This window comes from Lithobates pipiens, unplaced genomic scaffold (genome assembly GCF_037356315.1).
Source record: "Lithobates pipiens isolate NorthernLeopardFrog02 unplaced genomic scaffold, aLitPip1_a1.2 Scaffold_19, whole genome shotgun sequence".
In the NCBI taxonomy this organism is placed as follows: Eukaryota; Metazoa; Chordata; class Amphibia; order Anura; family Ranidae; genus Lithobates; species Lithobates pipiens.
Genome location: NW_027507764.1, coordinates 503,524,987 through 503,545,604, shown reverse-complemented (window position 1 = coordinate 503,545,604; position 20,618 = coordinate 503,524,987). Strand labels below are relative to the sequence as shown.

The 20,618-nt window shown below is 47.5% G+C and overlaps 1 protein-coding gene across 2 annotated transcripts in view; it reads right to left on the bottom strand.

Moving 5' to 3' along the window:
* The window catches only part of MATN2 (matrilin 2), a 174,371-nt gene extending 157,979 nt beyond the window's left edge, over nucleotides 1-16,392 (bottom strand). For both annotated transcript variants that reach the window (XM_077493077.1, XM_077493078.1), the window contains exon 1: nucleotides 16,293-16,392. The gene's annotated coding sequence lies outside the window, so the exon portion shown is untranslated. The remainder of the gene's footprint in view (nucleotides 1-16,292) is intronic.
* Between the last annotated feature and the right edge of the window lie 4,226 nt (nucleotides 16,393-20,618).

Sequence of the window (20,618 nt, the reverse complement as noted above, 5' to 3'; positions counted from 1 at the left end):
CTGGCAAAAGGTGAAATATAACTAAACCGGGCCATACATGGGTCTAATTCCGAAATAATTTTCTTTTGGAAATTGTAAGAATTTTTGCTTGAATTTCGCACCATTGGTGGGCTGCAGCAACTGCTGATTTTCATGCAGCCATCGAATTTGAGTGATGGGGCATGTTGGAAAAGTTTTGAAAAATAAAAAAAAGTATTTATAATCAATGATGGGAGAATCATGCTAGAAATATAATCGAAAAAGAAATGCGCGTAAGCGCAAGAAAAGAAAATTCCCGGCCACAAAAATTCTTTATGTAGCAACATGAGGTGAAATTGAAGGCTTGGTTGGTCTAATTTCAAAACCAATGGTGGCACAAAAGATCAAAAAATGCTTGAAATTTCAGATTTTTGAAAGAAAATTTATTTGGAATTCGGACCTAGGTATGGCCTGCATTAGGGCCTTTCTGAGATTAAACAGGGCACTTTGTGTATGTTTTTTGTTCCAGCTGGACCCATGTTTAGTAAAAGTCATCAGCTACAAAAAGTGTAGCTGCTGACTTTAAAAAAAACACACACTCACTTGTCCCACGGTCCAGCAAGGTGGCCACCCAAAGCCTCCATTCTCTCCCCCGCCTGTCCGCCGTGCAGGCATTGCAAGTGTGGGCTCCCAGATGTGACAGCTTGAGGCCGTGTGCACACTGTGCGAGTCGCGATGAGCATCCTGAATGGCCGGGCAATCTTCTGGGACCTGTGACGTGTCCCAGAAGATTGCAGGGAGGAGGTGGAGAGGTGGAGTCGCCTAGGCGTCGCGGGTGGAAGTGGGAGCTGGGTACCTGTCAAAACTAGGTACCCGCTCTCCCTTCAAAAAAATGTGGCATGTCAGGGGGTCAGAATACCTTAAAGTGGAAGTTCCTCTTTTGGGTGGAACTCCGCTTTAAGGCCTCTTGCACACTTCAGCTTGAAAAAGCTCAGTGCAGCTTTTTTTTTTTTTTTTACTGAGCTAAAATACAGCCCATTAATTATTATTATTATTCACGATTTATATAGCAACAACAGTTTAAGCAGCGCTTTACAATGTATAGGGGGCACAACACAATTACAGTACAATACAAAAGGTACAGGAGGGCCCTGCTCATAGAGCTTACATTCTAAAAGGGAGGGGGTGGTGGTACAAAAGGTAATAGCTAATAGCTGCAGAGAATGATTTGATTAATTGTAATGTACCTATACACACAGGCATGTAAACAAGCGTGGTGCATTCTTCTGTAAGTAAAGAAAATAGAAAAATATTTTTTTTTGTCAGTAATTTACATCTCATGCACGCAAATGCTCATTTACATATTGTGCAGAAAGAGAACGTGAGAATGAGCCTGCTCGAATTTTCGAGCAAATGCACGCAAGCTTATTCTCATGTTCTCTTTCTGCACAATATGTGCACAAAAATGTGCAAACGCATATATGCAAAAATGTGCGCAAATACATACCAAAAAAAAAAAGTCTAAAAGTAGATGCTCAAATAGGAGTATCATGAGCAAGAGGCCTAAAGAAGCTAAAGAATTGCTTCTTACAACCGTGACAATGAAATGGACAGGCTGAGTTAAAAAAAAAAAAAAAGTGCAAAGGTTAAGAGCGCCACATGTTCAAAAATGGCTTCCCAATGCTTAAAGTGGAAACGAAGGAAAAATGTTAAAAATTGCAAACAGGCAACAGAAAAATGCAATGGGAGTTATTTACTAAAGGAAAATCCACTTTGAACTGAAAGTGCACTTGGAAGTAAAGTCGCTGTAGATCCGAGGGGGACATGCGAGGAAAATAAAAAACAGTATTTTAGCTTGCACATGATTGGATGATAAAATCAGCAGAGCTTCCCCTCTTTTCAGATCTACCCCTTAGATTTACAGCGACTGCACTTTCAAGTGCACTTGCAGTGCAAAGTGGATTGGCCGTTCGTAAATAACCCCCAATGTGTTCTCTGCAATAAAATACACTTACCTGCCTGTTCACAGCTCAGTTTACATTATGGCACAGTGTTCCAGGATGACTGCATGTGTGGCACCCTCCTGCGATGGACAATCTAAACAACCAAAGACTGGCACCTGGACGAACCCGGAGAGAAGATGCTAGCGTCGGTGAGGGACCTTTACAGCCATTGCACCGTAGGAACATAGGTAAGTACTTGTGCCTTTACTTCCACTTTAAGAAATAAGAGGAGAGTTTTCAAAGAGTTTGCAGGTGCCCAAGGCCTCTTTCACACGAACGATCCATTCAGGTCCGCCTGTTTTTTTAGGCGGACCTGAACAGAGGCTCCATAGACCTCTATGGAGCGTCGGATGTCAGCGGTGACATTCCGCGGACATCCGACCCGCTCTGATCCATTCGTCTGAGGATCGGATCGGGTGACGACAGACTCAGCGGTCTGTCGTCATCCGATCCCCCCATAAGGGAGAGCGGCGCTCTGAGAGGTCCAACCCTGCACAGGGATGGCAGAGCGACAGAGTGATCCCCCACTGAGCAGAGCAGGCTCCATACATGGACACGTCCCTGTGAAGGAGCCCTAACTCCAGGTTTGATTTAGTTTTAATAAGTTTCTTAGGACCAAGCTGGTCCAAATAAACGATTTCCTTCACTAATTCATACACTTGCTGGGAGTGCTGTATAAACTGTAGGTATTCTCAGCTGCATACCATATACAGCACTGTGTTCCATCAATGGCATGGGGGAAATGCCCGGTCCAAAATTGAGTCGGGCTAAGCTTTGCTCAGCCATTCACAGGAAGCTTTGTATTTTTTTTTTTTTTTTTTTTTTTTTTAGAGGAAGTCTTGTATAGTATTTATACAGAAAATACAAACCTCCCTATGAATGACTGAGCACGCTGAGCCCAACTTAATTCTGTTTTCGGAAAGGGGTCATGAAGTCCTCATACCACTGATGGAATGCAGCGCTGTACAGTACACGGTATATAGCCAAGGCCGGGGCTTGACAAATTTATTTTTAATCTAGGAGGCAGCTAAAAAAGTTAGGAGCCCGTTTTTTAGCATAGCAAGGTTTATCAGGGCCCGGGGCAGGGCAAGTCATTTGTGCCCACCAACCTTCTTAACCTTAACTTACAGCAGAGCAGCAAGCCAATAACCCCAACGTAACACCGCTACATCAGGGTTATAATCTGAGTGGAAAGAATGACAAATTATGGGGGAAACTCCGCTCAGTTAGGCCCCGTTCACACCTTGACGTTTGGAGATTGCGGCAGAATAGCTGTAAATCTCCCTGCAATCTCAAAATGCACTAAAATCGCAAAACGCGGAATCACCTAAAACGCTGTGTGGTTTGGCCGCGATTGTTGTGTGGCATCCATTTTTTTTTTCATTATTGTTGTACATATGATTTGTCTTTTGATTTGATATGATTTGTTTTACTCAGCAAGTGAGGTCAGTGGTGTTCTAGATGGGAGTGTATACGAGTCTCGGCCTCCATAGTGCTCATATTATGTGATGTTATATGGAACCCACAAAGGGAATAATCACTTTCACCAAATGGAAATGTATGTTAAGACTTTCCTCCGCTGATCTACATGGAGTACACCCATCCCTTCACTGAGGTCATTAATAAATACACACACTTAACACTCTATAGCCTGGAAGGGTCTTTATATCACTTTTCTGCCTAGTAAAAGCCTTCATTTTTCCATGTCCTCTCAGGAGAGACTTAAAGACAAGATATGGTAAATCTAATTATATTAGTTTATAAGGACACAGGATTCTTTGCCGTAAAATGACCGCCACACAGACAGAAAACACAATTTATTGTAGTTATGTATTCCTTAAAAATCATGATCTGTGCAATCAGGCTAGTGTAATCCCCTGTAATTCTCTTCTCATAATCCCTGTACAGTAAGGCCTCATATACAGGGGAGGCTTGGGGAAACAGTAAAAACACAAGGTTGAGCCGCAGTTTGACCAATCCTGACCACCCAGCCACAAGTTAACATGCCACTGGCCATGTTAGTGCATGTAGTGGCAGTCCTAGGGTGGCAAAAATGCCACAAATAGCGTTCTTCAGGCATTATCACCACCAGTGAATTGAATGGGGCCGCACTGCAACTGCCCTGCAACACCAAGATGTCATCAACCCACCTCTCCACCTCAGCCAATCAGAGGAAGCTTTGTATTTGTTCATAGTGCTCAGCCTGACTTGATTTTGTTCCAGGAGTGGGATGGGAAGTTCTTGCCCCCACCATCAACTGTCCCCTCTGTACTGCCTGACCCCACCATCAACTGCCCCCTCTGTACTGCCTGCCCCCACCATCAAGTGCCCCCTCTATACTGCCTGCCCCCACCATCAAGTGCCCCCTCTATACTGCCTGCCCCCACCATCAAGTGCCCCCTCTATACTGCCTGCCCCCACCATCAACTGTCCCCGCTGTACTGCCTGTTCCCACAATCAACTGGCCCCTCTGTACTGCCTGACCTCACCATCAACTGTCCCCTCTGTACTGCCTGACCTCACCATCAACTGTCCCCTCTGTACTGCCTGACCTCACCATCAACTGTCCCCTCTGTACTGCCTGACCTCACCATCAACTGTCCCCTCTGTACTGCCTACCCCCACCATCAAGTGTCTCCTCTATACTGCCTGCCCCCACCATCAACTGTCCCCTCTGTACTGCCTGTTCCCACCATCAACTGTCCCCTCTGTACTGCCTGTCCCCACCATCAACTGTCCCCTCTGTACTGCCTGCCTGGCTTTAAAAATTTACAAATGCAGCAATTTAGAATTTGGATTAAAGGTTTAGCACTGGGAAACATTTTTGAAAGATAAAAAGTGCATTTTATATACATCTCTACAGATCAGACCAAAATGAGGGACAAATGAGGGGGAATGAGCGACAGAGGGACATTGCTCCAAATCAGGGACTATATAAAGTGTATTGCAATGTTAATAAACACGGCAACACATTTCTTGTTTTCTTTCATTTCAATGGAAAGGTCATGAGGCAAAAGACACACCAAAAACAAAGGTGAGCATGGGGTCTGAGGGCCAAGGGAAGGCTTTAGGGCGCCATCCTCAGCTAGGGTTCCTCCAGAGGCTGTCTGGGGCCCCTTGAGCTGATTGACCTCCCATCTGATGATGTAAGCATAGTTCCTGGTCCAATACCCACTGGCAGAGCCAGCAGTATGACAACCAATGATCTTTTCAGCTGCCTGTAAGGTGGCGCTCTGACCACAAGTTCTTCCTACAAGCTACCATATAATATATAGGGCATTCTTCCCATTTATCACAAATTATTCATTTTAGTAAGGCCGCGTACACATGCGGGGACTGTTCGCTCAACTTTGTTCGTCAAACAGTTTCAGCGGACAGTCCGCTCAAAATTAGCATGGACGGACATGGCCACACACGACGTACGAACAGTTTGCTGAAACCGTGCGCGATGACGTGAACGGCACGTACGACGGGACTAGAAAACGACGTCCTATACACTGCAATGCAACCTTCGGCGTATAAATTCTTTCTGAGCATGCGCGGAACTTTGTTTGACGAACAAGCCTACACACGAGGGGACTGTTCGCTGAAACAAGGTTTCAGCGGACAGTTTTTCGGAAATTCCGAAAAACCTTGTTCAGCAGACTGTTCGCTGAAACTGTCCGCTGAAAGCCCACACACGAGCGGACTGTCCGCTGAAACACTGTTCAGCGGACAAAGTTGAGCGAACAGTCCCCGCGTGTGTACGCGGCCTAAGCATTCCCTGACACCTGAAAAATATTTCAAGGGTTCCTCTATTGTAAAAAATGTGGGGTTGACTGCATTAGAGCTCGTTTGGGGGGTAAAACTATACGGTTGAGCCCTCAACCACTCCCCTTTTAGCTGCAAAGGCAGTGATCAGAGGTGTACACCGTGATGCTTTGTGGCTGCAGCACGAATTTTACCCCCTACCAAGTGGATCAGGCCACACTGTAACTGCCCTGTAACTGCGCGCAATGCACGTATTGCTACATTTAGGCCCCCCGTCATCTCCTTACCCCTTGTCAACCACCTTTGAACAGTGATCCAAGCTTGCTTCGCTTTTTGGAGAAGCGGTGGTCCTTGCTACTAATGTAAACAAGTCCTTAGGGATTTAAAGAATTACATTTGCAAAGTTATCCCATCTGTGCTCTTGGCAGAGTGGGGGAAAATATTCCTTTTTTTTTATGGGCCCCTCTACCAGATACTTTTCAAGGATAAGGGTCTGCTTTGTATTTTTGGGGGGGGACCACAGGCTCCTTTTTTTCTGTGGGTTCCCCTATTAACATCTATACCATGCCCTCATCTGGGATAAGAGTCTGGAATAGATGAAGAGAAGCCCCGGCTGTTTGTTTACAAGCAGCAATAAAGAGGCTGACGCTGCCATTTGACAACAATTTAACCACTTGCTGACCAGCAGTTTAACTATTACTGTTTGCCAGTGGCTTTTTTTGTACCCCCCGCGAACGAACAAACTGAAATAAACTGTGTTAAACATGCACTAATGCACAAAAATATACTACGTTAAACGTGCAGTAATGCACTGAAATTTACTGCTTTAAGTGTGCAGTAACACACTGAAATATACAGCGTTAAACTTGCACTAACGCACTGAAATATACTGCTTTAAGTGGGCAGTAGCACACAGAAATATACTGTGTTCAACTTGCACTAACGAACTGAAATAAACTGTGTTAAACATGCACTAACACGCAGAAATATACTACGTTAATCTTGCACTGACGCGCATAAATATACTACGTTAATCTTGCACTAACACACTGAAATAATGTATGAGATCTGGGGTAATGCAATAGGCTGTGCACATCTATGCCTGCTGATAACCCCTAAGCCCCCATACACACGGTCGGACATTCTGCCAACCAAATCCGTCGGATTTTGTCCGTCGGATTGTGTCCGAAACTGTTGCATACACACGGTCGGACTAAGTTGTCGAAAAATCCGATCTTTCAGAACGTGATGACGTAATTTTGTTACGATGGGACTACGTTCAGGCTAGTAGCCAATAGATTTGATGTAGTAATTTGATTTGAGCATGCGTGGCACTTTGTCCGATTGGAATTCTCTACACATGATCGGAGTATGTCCTATCGGACCAGTTTGTCGGAAAATATTTCCAACAAGTTGGAAAATTTCCTCAGATGGATATTCCCTCGGAAACAGTCCGATGCATACCACACACAGTCGGAATATCCGACAACGCGGTCCGATAGGACACATTCCGACGGATTCTCCGACCGTGTGTACGGGGGCTAACACACACACAGAGTGTCATTACTACAGTGGCAGTGGTATTATCACTGATGACTGTATTAGTGTCATTAGCGATGTCAGATAGTGTCAGTTAGAGTCCGTCCCTGATTGCTCGCCACACTATCATAGTCACACAATAAGCCACTGATCACCATCATTACTAGTATAGTGTCTGTCTGGATCTGTATCCTGGTCACGGTCAGAACTATACTAGTGTCCCCAATAGTATAGCTTACCCAAAAAGTTTTTATTTTTTTATTTTTTTTTTACCAAAGACATGTAGCAGATAGTAGAAGAAATCGGAATTACACACAATTTCACATGTTTTCATCTATATAAAACAAAAAAACAAAAAAAAAAAACCTAGTGGTGATCCAAAAGAAACCTCTATCTGTGTAATAAAAATGATATAAATTTAATTTGGGCACAGCATTGCATGACCACGCAATTACCAGTTAAAGTAGCACAGTGCCGAATAGCAAAAAATAGTCTGGTCATGAAGGGGGTAAAATCTTCCGGAGCGCTATTTCACAGGCAGGTTCAGGGCATCACTCAGGAATGTTAGTTAAAGGGATTAATGTTACTTTTTAGGCATTATTAAAATCACTGCTCTTGGTAAATTGTTTTTTTTTTTTTGCTTTGGTACATATCCCCCAGGGCAGTGAAATCATAAAGTCTGTTTTATTTCTTTTTTGCTAGAATATTAGTTAGAACCCCCAAACATTATATATATTTTTTTAAATCAGAGGCCCTAGAGAATAAATTGGTGGGTTTTGACATCCTTGTGACAGCAATAGGGATGTGACATGAACTCTTTATGGAGGAATCTGGGGTCTACAATAACACAAATCCCTCCTTTGCACTTAAAAGTATTCAAAACGCCAAGATCAGTGTTTTTGAATACTTTAGATTTTCAAAAAATTAAGATGCCGGTAAACCGGAAGGCCGCGTACACACGGGCGGACTGTTCGCCCAACTTTGTCCGCTGAACAGTGTTTGGGCGGACAGTCCGCTCGTGTGTGGGCTTTCAGCGGACAGTTTCAGCGGACAGTTTGACGGACAAGGTTTTTCGGAATTTCCGAAAAACTGTCCGCTGAAACCTTGTTTCAGCGAACAGTCCGCTCGTGTGTAGGCTTGTTCGTCAAACAAAGTTGCGCGCATGCTCAGAAAGGATTTTCACGCCGAAAGCTATAATGCAGTGTATAGGACGTCGTATTTTTCGTCCCGTCGTACGTGCCGTTCACGTCATCGCGTACGGTTTCAGCAAACTGTTCGTCCGTCGTGTGTGGCCATGTCCGTCCATGCTAAGTTTGAGCGGACTGTTTGCCGAAACTGTTTGACGGACAAAGTTGGGCGAACAGTCCGCGCGTGTGTACGCGGCCGAAGTGATGCCATATAATCGCTTCCGGGTTACCATAGCGGCGACCTGTTTAAAGCCGATTCCGGTTTTCTTTGGGTCTCCGTCTAGCGGGCGGACATGCCGGCTAGTAGCTTGGGTCTCCAAGTGGGATGGGAGAGCCCAAGCGAGCCATGGAAATTGGCGGAAGGGGGGACGTCCTCTCCTGCTGCTCGTAATAAGAAACCAGTTGTTATTACAAGAGAGATGACCATCAGCTCTAATAAACGATACCGGGTGATGCCTGCATCACTTCGGTACAACCACTTGAAGTCAAATAATGTACCAGGTACGTGATTTGGCAGCAAGTGGTTAATTTGCATAGATTTCATCCCACTTCCTGTTTGGCTATGGGACAGGAAGTGAAGGTAAATCTCCCCAATGGGACAAAGATGGCAAAAATAAACATTACAGGTTTTATAACCCCCCTTACTCTATCCAAAATGAAAAAAAAAAAAGTTTTGCCTATAGTTCTACTTTAAACTTCTTATATCAGTGGATAAGGAAATATTAATTGCAGAAAAACTACAATGTTAGTTACCATTTACATAATATAACTGGGAATTTTTTGCTTGCATAGTTCCTTTCATCCAAGCAGCGCTCACTGTATCCGAGAGTAATGGAAAGATTCTTATCCTGTAGGCGGATTCAGGTGGACAAAAGCCAAAACCTCTCTCATTCTTCTCCAAAACTCCCCCATCCACTCAGCCATAGCCTGGAGTAAAACTCAAACTCTGATAGAAACTTACAGATACTGGCAGGACCGCACTTATACTGGCAGGACCTCAATCGTACTGGCAGGACCTCACTTATACTGTCAGGACCTCACCTATACATGCAGGACCACACTCATACTGCCAGGTCCTCACCTATAATGACAGGACCTCACCTATACTGCCAGGACCACATTCATACTGCCAGGACCTCACCTAGAATGACAGGACCTCACCTATACTGCCAGGACCACACTCATACTGCCAGGACCTCACCTATAATGACAGGACCTCACCTATAATGACAGGACCTCACCTATACAGGCAGGACCACACCTATACAGGCAGGACCTCACCTATAATGACAGGACCACACTGATACTGCCAAGACCACACTCATGCTGCCAGAACTTCACTCATACTGCCAGGCCCTCACCTATACAGGCAAATCCTCACTCATACTGCCAGGACCTCACCTATACTGCCAGGACCTCACCTATACCGGCAGGACCACAATCATACTGCCATGACCTAACCTATACTGCCAGGACCTCACTCATACAGCCAGGATCTCACTTAAACTGGCAGGACCTCTCTCATACTGCCTGGACCTCAACTATACTGCCAGAACCACACTCATACTTCCAGGACCTCACCTATACTGGCAGGACCTCGCCTATACTGGCAGGACCACACTCATACTGCCACGACCTCACCTATACTGGCAGGACTTCACTCATACTGCCAGGACCTCACCTATACTGGTAGAACCACACTCATACTGCCAGGACCTCACCTATACTGGTAGGACCTCGCTCATACTGCCAGGACCTCACCTACACTGGCAGGACCTCACCTATACTGGCAGGACCTCATCTATACTGGCAGGACCTCATCTATACTGGCAGGACCTCACTCATACTGCAAGGACCTCACCTATACTGGCAGGACCACACTCATACTGCCAGGACTTCATTTATACTGGCAGGACCACACTCATACTGCCAGGACCTCACCTATACTGGCAGGACTTTACTCATTCTGCCAGGACCTCACCTATACTGGCAGGACCAGACTCATACTGCCAGGTCCTCAACTATAATGACAGGACCTCACCTATACTGCCAGGACCACATTCTTACTGCCAGGACCTCACCTAGAATGACAGGACCTCACCTATACTGGCAGGACCACACTCATACTGCCAGGACCTCACCTATAATGACAGGACCTCACCTATACAGGCAGGACCACACTCATACTGCCAGGACCTCACCTATAATGACAGGACCACACTGATACTGCCAAGACCACACTCATGCTGCCAGGAACTCACCTATACTGACAGAACTTCACTCATACTGCCAGGCCCTCACCTATACAGGCAAATCCTCACTCATACTGCCAGGACCTCACCTATACTGCCAGGACCTCACCTATACTGGCAGAACCACACTCATACTGCCAGGACCTCACCTATACTGGCAGGACCTCGCTCATACTGCCAGGACCTCACCTACACTGGCAGGACCTCACCTATACTGGCAGGACCTCATCTATACTGGCAGGACCTCACTCATACTGCAAGGACCTCACCTATACTGGCAGTACCACACTCATACTGCCAGGACTTCATTTATACTGGCAGGACCACACTCATACTGCGAGGACCTCACCTATACTGGCAGGACTTTACTCATTCTGCCAGGACCTCACCTATACTGGCAGGACCAGACTCATACTGCCAGGACTTCACCTATACTGGCAGGACCACACTCATACTGCCAGGACCTCACCTATACTGGCAGGACCACACTCATACTGCCAGGACCTCACCTATACTGGCAGGACCAGACTCATACTGCCAGGACTTCACCTATACTGGCAGGACCCCACTCATACTGCCAGGACCTCACCTATACTGGCAGGACCAGACTCATACTGCCAGGACTTCACCTATACTGGCAGGACCACACTCATACTGCCAGGACCTCACCTATACTGGCAGGACAACCACACTCATACTGCCAGGACCTCACCTTTACTGGCAGGACCACACACATACTGCCAGTACCTCACCTATATTGGCAAGACCTCACTCATACTGGCAAGACCTCACTCACACTGCCAGGACCTCACCTATACTGGCAGGACCACACTCATACTGCCAGGACCAACTTAGTCCTGTCTCAAGCCAAAGGAGCAGACACATGTATGATCACACCATGACTGCTATATGCTTTGTGCACTGCCCAACAAGGGTTAATACATTTTTAGCAAATGATTCCACATCAACTTGAGAAGAGGTAAGCTGGCCACCAACAGTATGTAACTTGGTGAATCATTCAGGTCACATGTGTCTCCAGTTCTTATAGATCATGGGTCTCCAAACAAGTGACTCGCAGCAATCTCAGCTGGCTGGCAGTGGATGCGCCAGGCCGTCTATCGTAATACAGAGACTGGCGCATCCACTGCTGGCCAACCAGCCCTCTTCCTTCTCTCCACCATGGTCAGTTGCTGGGACTGCTAGCATCCTACCAACCAATCCTTTGGTGATATTAGGGGCCATTCTTGAAGCTCCCCATATTCAAAAGTTTGGCCACTGCTGCTTTAGATCATGTAATCATGTTGTCTGGGAGGCTGTCAGGTGAGTAAGAGCTGGTCACATCCTGAAGATGGAAATAGAACGCAAAGTGGTCAAAGTGGAACTCTAGCCAAAAATAAGATAACAACATGAATAGACCATTACAAGTTTTAAAAAAAAGATCAGCTTTTTCTACAGTATTTATCTTCAATCCATAGACTTCCCTGCAGTACATTTCTTCTTCCTCTGAATGTCCTCAGCCTGATGGTCAGCATTCAACCCACATCTTCTGAGCCCAGGTTGTCCTAAATATTATGTGGGTCAGTAGGAAGAATTCCCCACTGATAGTGCTGATCGGAATGTCCCACCTATACACAGCTGTCATGTCACTGGCTCTGCCAAGTGGTGTTGGCCTTGGAACCTGCAGGCCCCATCAAATGGTAGGTCAATCAGTCACAGATCAAGGAACCCCTAACAACTTAGGGAGGAACCCCAGGGATCTGGTGAACCGTTGCTACTGGCTACTCTAATAGAACAACTCCACTGTGCACAAGCCGCCTGCTTTCCAAATTCTCCAATATTCCGTAGGACCCTTTCTCTTGTGCAAACATCATGCCATTTTTGACCCATAATTAGATGGATTAAGAATGGACTGCAATGTATCCATTCGAATGGAAGGATGTAAGCGAATGTGCGCTTGTTTAACTCCAGGTCTGCCGGATCAAATGCAATATGTTTGTACCAAACATGACCGATGTGGGCAGATATAGACGGACATGCGTCCATTGACATCCGGTTGCCCATATGGATTATATGTGTCAGATTTTCCTTATTCACAGAACGGAAGAGAAATTGAAACGGACTCGGAGGTCACGTACGTCACTTCCAGCTCCATTCTGATCCCGTTCAGGAGCCGACCAGTCCATATATCTTCTGCTGAACTGGCATTTTATTTCAGTTTTGTTATTTTATTTTTTTCAAAATTTTTAAAAATAAAGAATTTACAAAGAGGATTTCTGATTGGTTGATATGGGTAACAGCGCATCTCATATCCTTATAGGTTGGTGGTAATAGGCTCATTCACACCATGTTTACTGATCTATATTATGTCAATGCAAGGGTACATAGAAAACAATTGTTCCCTATATGCTCTGCCCACGCCATACAAGTGCAGGGAGGACCACTTCATAAATATACAGAGCACTCCGCTACATAGAGAGGAATGAGGCTGTCATACCCCAATAAACTTCAAACAAAGAGAGAAAAGTAAAGTGTGAGGCACTACCCCTCCCCCCCCCCCACACAACGCACACCATGACACGTGTCACCCCCCCACACAGCGCACACCATGGCACGTGTCACCCCCCCACACAGCGCACACCATGACACGTGTCACCCCCCCACACAACGCACACCATGACACGTGTCACCCCCCCACACAGCGCACACCATGGCACGTGTCACCCCCCCACACAGCGCACACCATGACACGTGTCACCCCCCCACACAGCGCACACCATGGCACGTGTCACCCCCCCACACAGCGCACACCATGACACGTGTCACCCCCCCACACAACGCACACCATGGCACGTGTCACCCCCCCCTACACAATGCACACCATGGCACGTGTCACCCCCCCTACACAGCGCACACCATGGCATGTGTTATCCCCCCTACACAATGAACACCATGGCACGTGTCACCCCCCCCACACAGCGCACACCATGGCACGTGTCATCCCCCCACACAACGCACACCATGGCACGTGTCATCCCCCCACACAACGCACACCATGGCACGTGTCATCCCCCCCACACAACGCACACCATGGCACGTGTCATCCCCCCCACACAGCGCACACCATGGCACGTGTCATCCCCCCCACACAGCGCACACCATGGCACGTGTCATCCCCCCCACACAGCGCACACCATGGCACGTGTCACCCCCCCCACACAACGCACACCATGGCACGTGTCACCCCCCCCACACAACGCACACCATGGCACGTGTCACCCCCTCTACACAACGCACACCATGGCACGTGTCACCCCCCCTACACAATGCACACCATGGCACGTGTCACCCCCCCACACAGCGCACACCATGGCATGTGTTATCTCCCCCACACAACGCACACCATGGCACGTGTCACCCCCCCTACACAAAGCACACCATGGCACGTGTCATCCCCCCTACACAACGCACACCATGGCACGTGTCACGCCCCCTACACAACGCACACCATGGCACGTGTCACCCCCTCTACACAATGCACACCATGGCACGTGTCACCCCCCCACACAACGCACACCATGGCACGTGTCACCCCCCCACACAGCGCACACCATGGCACGTGTCACCCCCCCCCACACAGCGCACACCATGGCACGTGTCACCCCCCCAAAACAGCGCACACCATGGCACGTGTCATCCCCCCCACACAGCGCACACCATGGCACGTGTCATCCCCCCCACACAGCGCACACCATGGCACGTGTCACCCCCCCCCACACAGCGCACACCATGGCACGTGTCACCCCCCCTACACAATGCACACCATGGCATGTGTCACCCCCCCACACAGCGCACACCATGGCACGTGTCACCCCCCCTACACAAAGCACACCATGGCACGTGTCATCCCCCCTACACAACGCACACCATGGCACGTGTCACGCCCCCTACACAACGCACACCATGGCACGTGTCAGCCCCCCTACACAACGCACACCATGGCACGTGTCAGCCCCCCTACACAACGCACACCATGGCACATGTCAACCCCCCTACACAACGCACACCATGGCACGTGTCACCCCCCCAACCAACCCACACCATGGCACATGTCATCCCCCCTACACAACGCACACCATGGCACGTGTCATCCCCCCTACACAACACACACCATGGCACGTGGCATGGCTCGCCAGCTGGTGTAAGTGAGCCCTAAAGGTAAATGTGCAAATTCTGTACATAATTCTCTCATAGAAAGACAAAGTTTCTCATCAATTTCCCTGTGATTGGAGGAGATCAGATAGGAACCCTTCACAGCCAGGAACACCTACCAACAGATTATACAGGATGTCACCAAGAATAGAACCCCTCAAAAACTGCATTCATCTACACCCTGCGGAACACTGATCGTCTACACCTGGCGGAACACTGATCGTCTACACCTGGCGGAACACTGATCATCTAATCATTGCAGAACACCGATCGTCTACACCCTGCGGAACACTGATCATCTAATCATTGCAGAACACTGATCATCTAATCATTGCAGAACACTGATCATCTAATCATTGCAAAACACTGATCATCTAATCATTGCAGAACACTGATCATCTACACCCTGCGGAACACTGATCATCTACACCCTGCGGAACACTGATCATCTACACCCTGCGGAACACTGATCATCTACACCCTGCGGAACACTGATCATCTACACCCTGCGGAACACTGATCATCTACACCCTGCGGAACACTGATCATCTACACCCTGCGGAACACTGATCATCTACACCCTGCGGAACACTGATCATCTACACCCTGCGGAACACTGATCATCTACACCCTGCGGAACACTGATCATCTACACCCTGCAGAACACTGATCATCTACACCCTGCAGAACACTGATCATCTACACCCTGCAGAACACTGATCATCTACACCCTGCAGAACACTGATCATCTACACCCTGCAGAACACTGATCATCTACACCCTGTAGAACACTGATCATCTACTCATTGCAGAACACTGATCATCTACTCATTGCAGAACACTGATCATCTACTCATTGCAGAACACTGATCATCTGCTCATTGTAGAATACTGATCATCTACACCCTGCAGAACACTGATCATCTACTTATTGCAGAAAACTGATCATCTACTCACTGCTGAACACTAATCATCTACACCCTGCAGAGCACTCCACCACTACTTGGTACAGATATCAATCATCTATTCTATACCCTGCAGAACACTGATTATCTACACCCTGCAAAGCACTCCATCTCTATTGTTGCACTGATCAACTTCACATTGCAGACTACTGATCATCTAAACATTGCAGAACACCGATTATCTATACCCTGCATAGCACTATCACTCTACTTGTTACAGAACACCGATCATCCATTCTTTACTCTGCAGAGGACTGATCAACTTCACATTGCAGAACACCGACCATCTACTTGTTGCAGAGCACCGATCACACGCCATAAAGTTTGTGCAGAGCGGTGTGTGTACTCGGTGCTCTCCTGAGCCGTTCAGTATCCTCTCAGTAGATCGATGACATATGATCGGTCCCCGCACACACAGACCCCCCTTACCTGATCACCGGACGGAGACAGCGGAGAGCAGACAGAGCGGAGAGCCCGGTGTCCGGCCACAGTACAGGGAACACCCCCTCCACAAGCCCCGCCCCTTTCTTCAGCCCGACCACTCAACGGCCACTGGGATACCTTCACCGGCTCCGCACCCCGATCCCCCGATCACTGTGCTGTGCCCCCGGCTCCGCACCCCGATCACTGTGCTGTGTCCCCGGCTCCGCACCCCGATCACTGTGCTGTGCCCCCGGCTCCGCACCCCGATCACTGTGCTGTGTCCCTGGCTGGGAGCGGAGATGATCCGGTGTGTGGATGGAGGACGATCCTCTGAGGGCACATCAATCGGATATAAGAATACATTGTATCTCTCTACAATCACAATGTGGGTGTATGGAGTGTGGATGCGTTTTGCATCCGCTGACACTTGTAGTCCCTCTCCCAGTCAGTATGATCTCTATAGTATATGGTCTGATCCTCCCTTGCTCCAATCCGCTGCCCTCCTCCTCCTCCCTATATGATGGTGAACATTTTACACCACAAATTAATAGGAGATGGACAGTGATTGGCATTGTCTGCTTCTCCAGAAATACCAGCTGCCTGGCTGTCATGTTTGATACTTTGAATCACAAACCCAGAACAGGTGTGTAGATGAGGAGTTCCGACTTTTCTCTGACTTTCCTCTACTAACCTGCTTGTTCCAGGATAGAGACACTATAAACCCTTTGACTGTAAACAGTGCCAGGACAACATGCCATTATGCCAATCTTCGTCCCCATCCCCTCCCCCCCACAAGATGTATGATTATGTGTCAGCAAAAAATCCCCCCCCCAAAAAAAATTGAGCACTTATCTACATGCTCCCCCTTCCTCCCAGGATAAATCCACCCCCCCCCCACAAATCCTCTCTCTCTCCCCAGCACAAATCCCCCCCCCCCCCAAGAAAAAGACTTCCCCCTCTTCTGCTCAAATATCCCCTCTTAGCACAAATCCCCCCCCCCCCCCCCACTCATAGTTGCCAACACTGTAAAAAAAAAAAGGGACACTTTTTTGGCTGTAGTCAAAGTCTTATTATAGTTAGGGGGCGGGGCAAGTGTTTGTAAAAAGGGACATGGTTTACGTTAAATAGTGTGTGTGGCTTGTGTGGGCGTGGTCCAAATGGGGATGTGGTTAGAGTCTGACATGAATGAGAGATGGAGAAAGAAAGGGGAAAAGAGGGAGGGAGAATAGAAAGAAGAAGGGAAGGAGAGAGAAGGAAGGAAAGAGAGGTGGAGGGACAGCAGGCCCAGATCCTACACCACAATAGAAATGTGTATTTCAGAGTTTAACAATCAGCAGATAAAGATACTCCAAACACCTGGTGTTAGCGCGTCAATCATCCTAGCACCACAGCCTTGTCAGTGTGTTTTCAGAAGCCACTTGCATCTCATTCTCTTGTCCGGGCTTTCATTCAGGGGGCCATGCGGTTAAGGCCGCCAGTCAAACCTCCGGTATGCCCATGGGATCTGAATTTGGTTCTCTCGGCATTGCAGGGACAACCATTTGAACCATTGCATCAGTCTTCGTTAGTTCTTTTGACTAAAAAAATAGTTTTCTTGATAGCCATATCCTTGGCTAGAAGAGTGTCAGAGCTGGCAGCTCTCTCGAGCAAGGAACCTTATCTAGTTAATCATAAGGACCGAGTAGTGATGCGTCCTAATAGGTCCTTTCTACCTAAGGTGGTTTCAGGATTCCATTTGAATCAAGGTGTAATCCTACCATCCTTTTTTCCAGATCCACAGTCTACAGAAGAAGAGTCTTTGCACACATTAGATGTGGTTAGAGCAATCAATGTCTATCTCCAGGTAACTGCTCAGATAAGAAAGACAGATTTTTTATTTATTTTGCCAGAAGGCCCTAAGAAGGGCCAAGCGGCATCAAAATCCACTCTCTGAAGATGGATTAGACAAGTTATTTCTCAGGCCTATAGTGTAAAGGGGAAGAGTCCTCCTTTTCAAGTGAAAGCGCACTCAACTAGGGCTTTAAGTGCTTCTTGGGCAGCGCATCACCAGGCCTCCCTGGCTCAGATCTGTAAGGCTGCAACTTGGTCATCAGTCCACACATTCACCAGATTTTATCAGGTGGATGTCAGAGGGCAGGAGGATGCCGCCTTTGGGCGCAATGTACTGCAGGCTGCAGTTTAGGTCCTCCGATCCCTGACGGTCTATAATTATGATCTGTGTCTCCCTCCCCTCAAACTGAGCATTGCTTTGGGACATCCCACTATGTAATGAAGCTCCTGTGTCCCGTGATGTATGATCAAGAAAATAGGATTTTTATATACAGCTTACCTGTAAAATCCTTTTCTTGAGAGTACATCATGGGACACAGGGCTCCCGCCCTTCTTGGGTTTTACGTGGTTTCTTATTGCTTTGCTACAAAACTGAGGTGCCTCCCATATGGGAGGGGTTATATAGGGGAGGAATTCTCATTAATTGGGGTCAACCAGTGTCCAATCACCAGAGGTGCCTATATAACCCACTATGCAATGAAGCTTCTGTGTCCCGTGATGTACTCTCAAGAAAAGGATTTTACAGGTAAGCTGTATATAAAAATCCTATTTTTTTAATTCATAGAAGGGTCTGATATAGATAATAATATGGGACCCCCACAAAACAAATGTATGGGGTTCCCCATAAAAAATCATCTACCAGACCCTTATTTGATTGGGACCATACACTGCGGAGATCAGAATATTTTTGCGGTGGGTACGGCCAGGTGTTTGCAATTAGCAGCGGACAGGAAGCCTGCTTAAATCAATGACAGGCTGACACTGCTGTCTGGATGTAATCACACATGGAGTGACTACCTGCTGTGAGGGATGGATGCACACCCCTGTGTACAGACAGTTTGTGTCTAGGGGAGCACTTCTGTTCCTAACCACAGGTTATTGCTCTTTGTGTGATTACATGCGAACGGCTAAGGACAATGTTAGCCTGTCACTGATTTGTACAGCCTCCTGTCCACAGCTGATCGCACCCACCTGGCCGTACACTGATCTGGGTGGTGTATAGTGTTATTCAACCATGTACATGGGCCCCTAAAGAGACTGCTGGCAGTTATGTAGAGCAGCACCCAGAAGTACCTGTGTCCCACTCCGCATCGCTTTTTAGTAGTGTCAGAGTTTTAAAGTTTGGCTGCTCACCCCCCCCCCCCCCCCCCCATTGCCTATTCCTTATAACTTTCATGGCTGTCTCAATCAGAGCTGTTGTTAGAAACCACGGGGCCCAATACAGCCAACCTAACAGGGCCCCCCCCAAATAAACACAGTTTCCAATGCTTCAGCTATGAATGAACACAGTGAGTGATCGATACAGATTACTCATTGTGTTCATTCAGGAAAGGAAGGGGCTGGTAAATATCACATATTCTCTGGGACCCTTCCCCCACTCTCCATCCTGAAGGATCCTATTGTATTCTTGAAGCTGCCAGCAGGAAGAAGAGGAGGGAAGCCAGCAGCACTGCAGGGGTAGAAGAAGGAGCCAGTTTTCAGCTGTTGCAGACCATACAGGGGATCGGTTCCACTAATTGCCCCCTCCCCCCGTGGTGTTGATCGCCATCCATGCTCTCATCTGAGTCACCCTGTTGCCTGGGTCCCCTTTCTGGTCTGGGCCCCCCCAACAGGAGGACCGGTGGTACCCCCTTACCCACAGCCCTGGTTTGAATGACCAATAGGAATGTATAGAAGTCATGAGGCATTGGGCAGAGTGGGGTCCTGGAAGCTGCTGGTAAAGGCAGGAATCTCTAAGTTCTTATGCCGCGTACACACGGTCAGAAATTCGGCCAGCAAAAGACCGGTGAGAGATTTGTGTCAGAAAATGCGATCACGTGTGTTCTCCATCAGACTTTTGCTGGCCGAATTTTGGCCAAGAAAAGACTGAGAGCATGTTCTCAATTTTTTGGTCAGAAAAAGTTCCTATCCAAAAATGTGTTCGTTTGTATGCAATTCCGGCGTGCAAAAACTCACACATGCTCAGATTCGACTACGAGGTGGAAGCTATTGGCTACTGGCTATTGAACTTCCCTTTTCTAGTTCCTTTGTATGTCACCGCATTCTTGACGGTCGGAATTTGGTGTGACCGTGTGTATGCAAGACAGCTTGAGAGAAATCCCGTTGGAATTCCGTCGGGAAAATCATCAGAGCCCTTTCCGACCAAAATTCCGATCGTGTGTATGCGGCATTACTCTTTTTCTTTCTTTTTTTTTTGCTCAAGAAACCCTTTCACTTCAGGTCCAATTTTCATGGTAAAGTTATAAAGTCGGCATAGAAGCCAGGAAGCTAGTATTTTCAGTT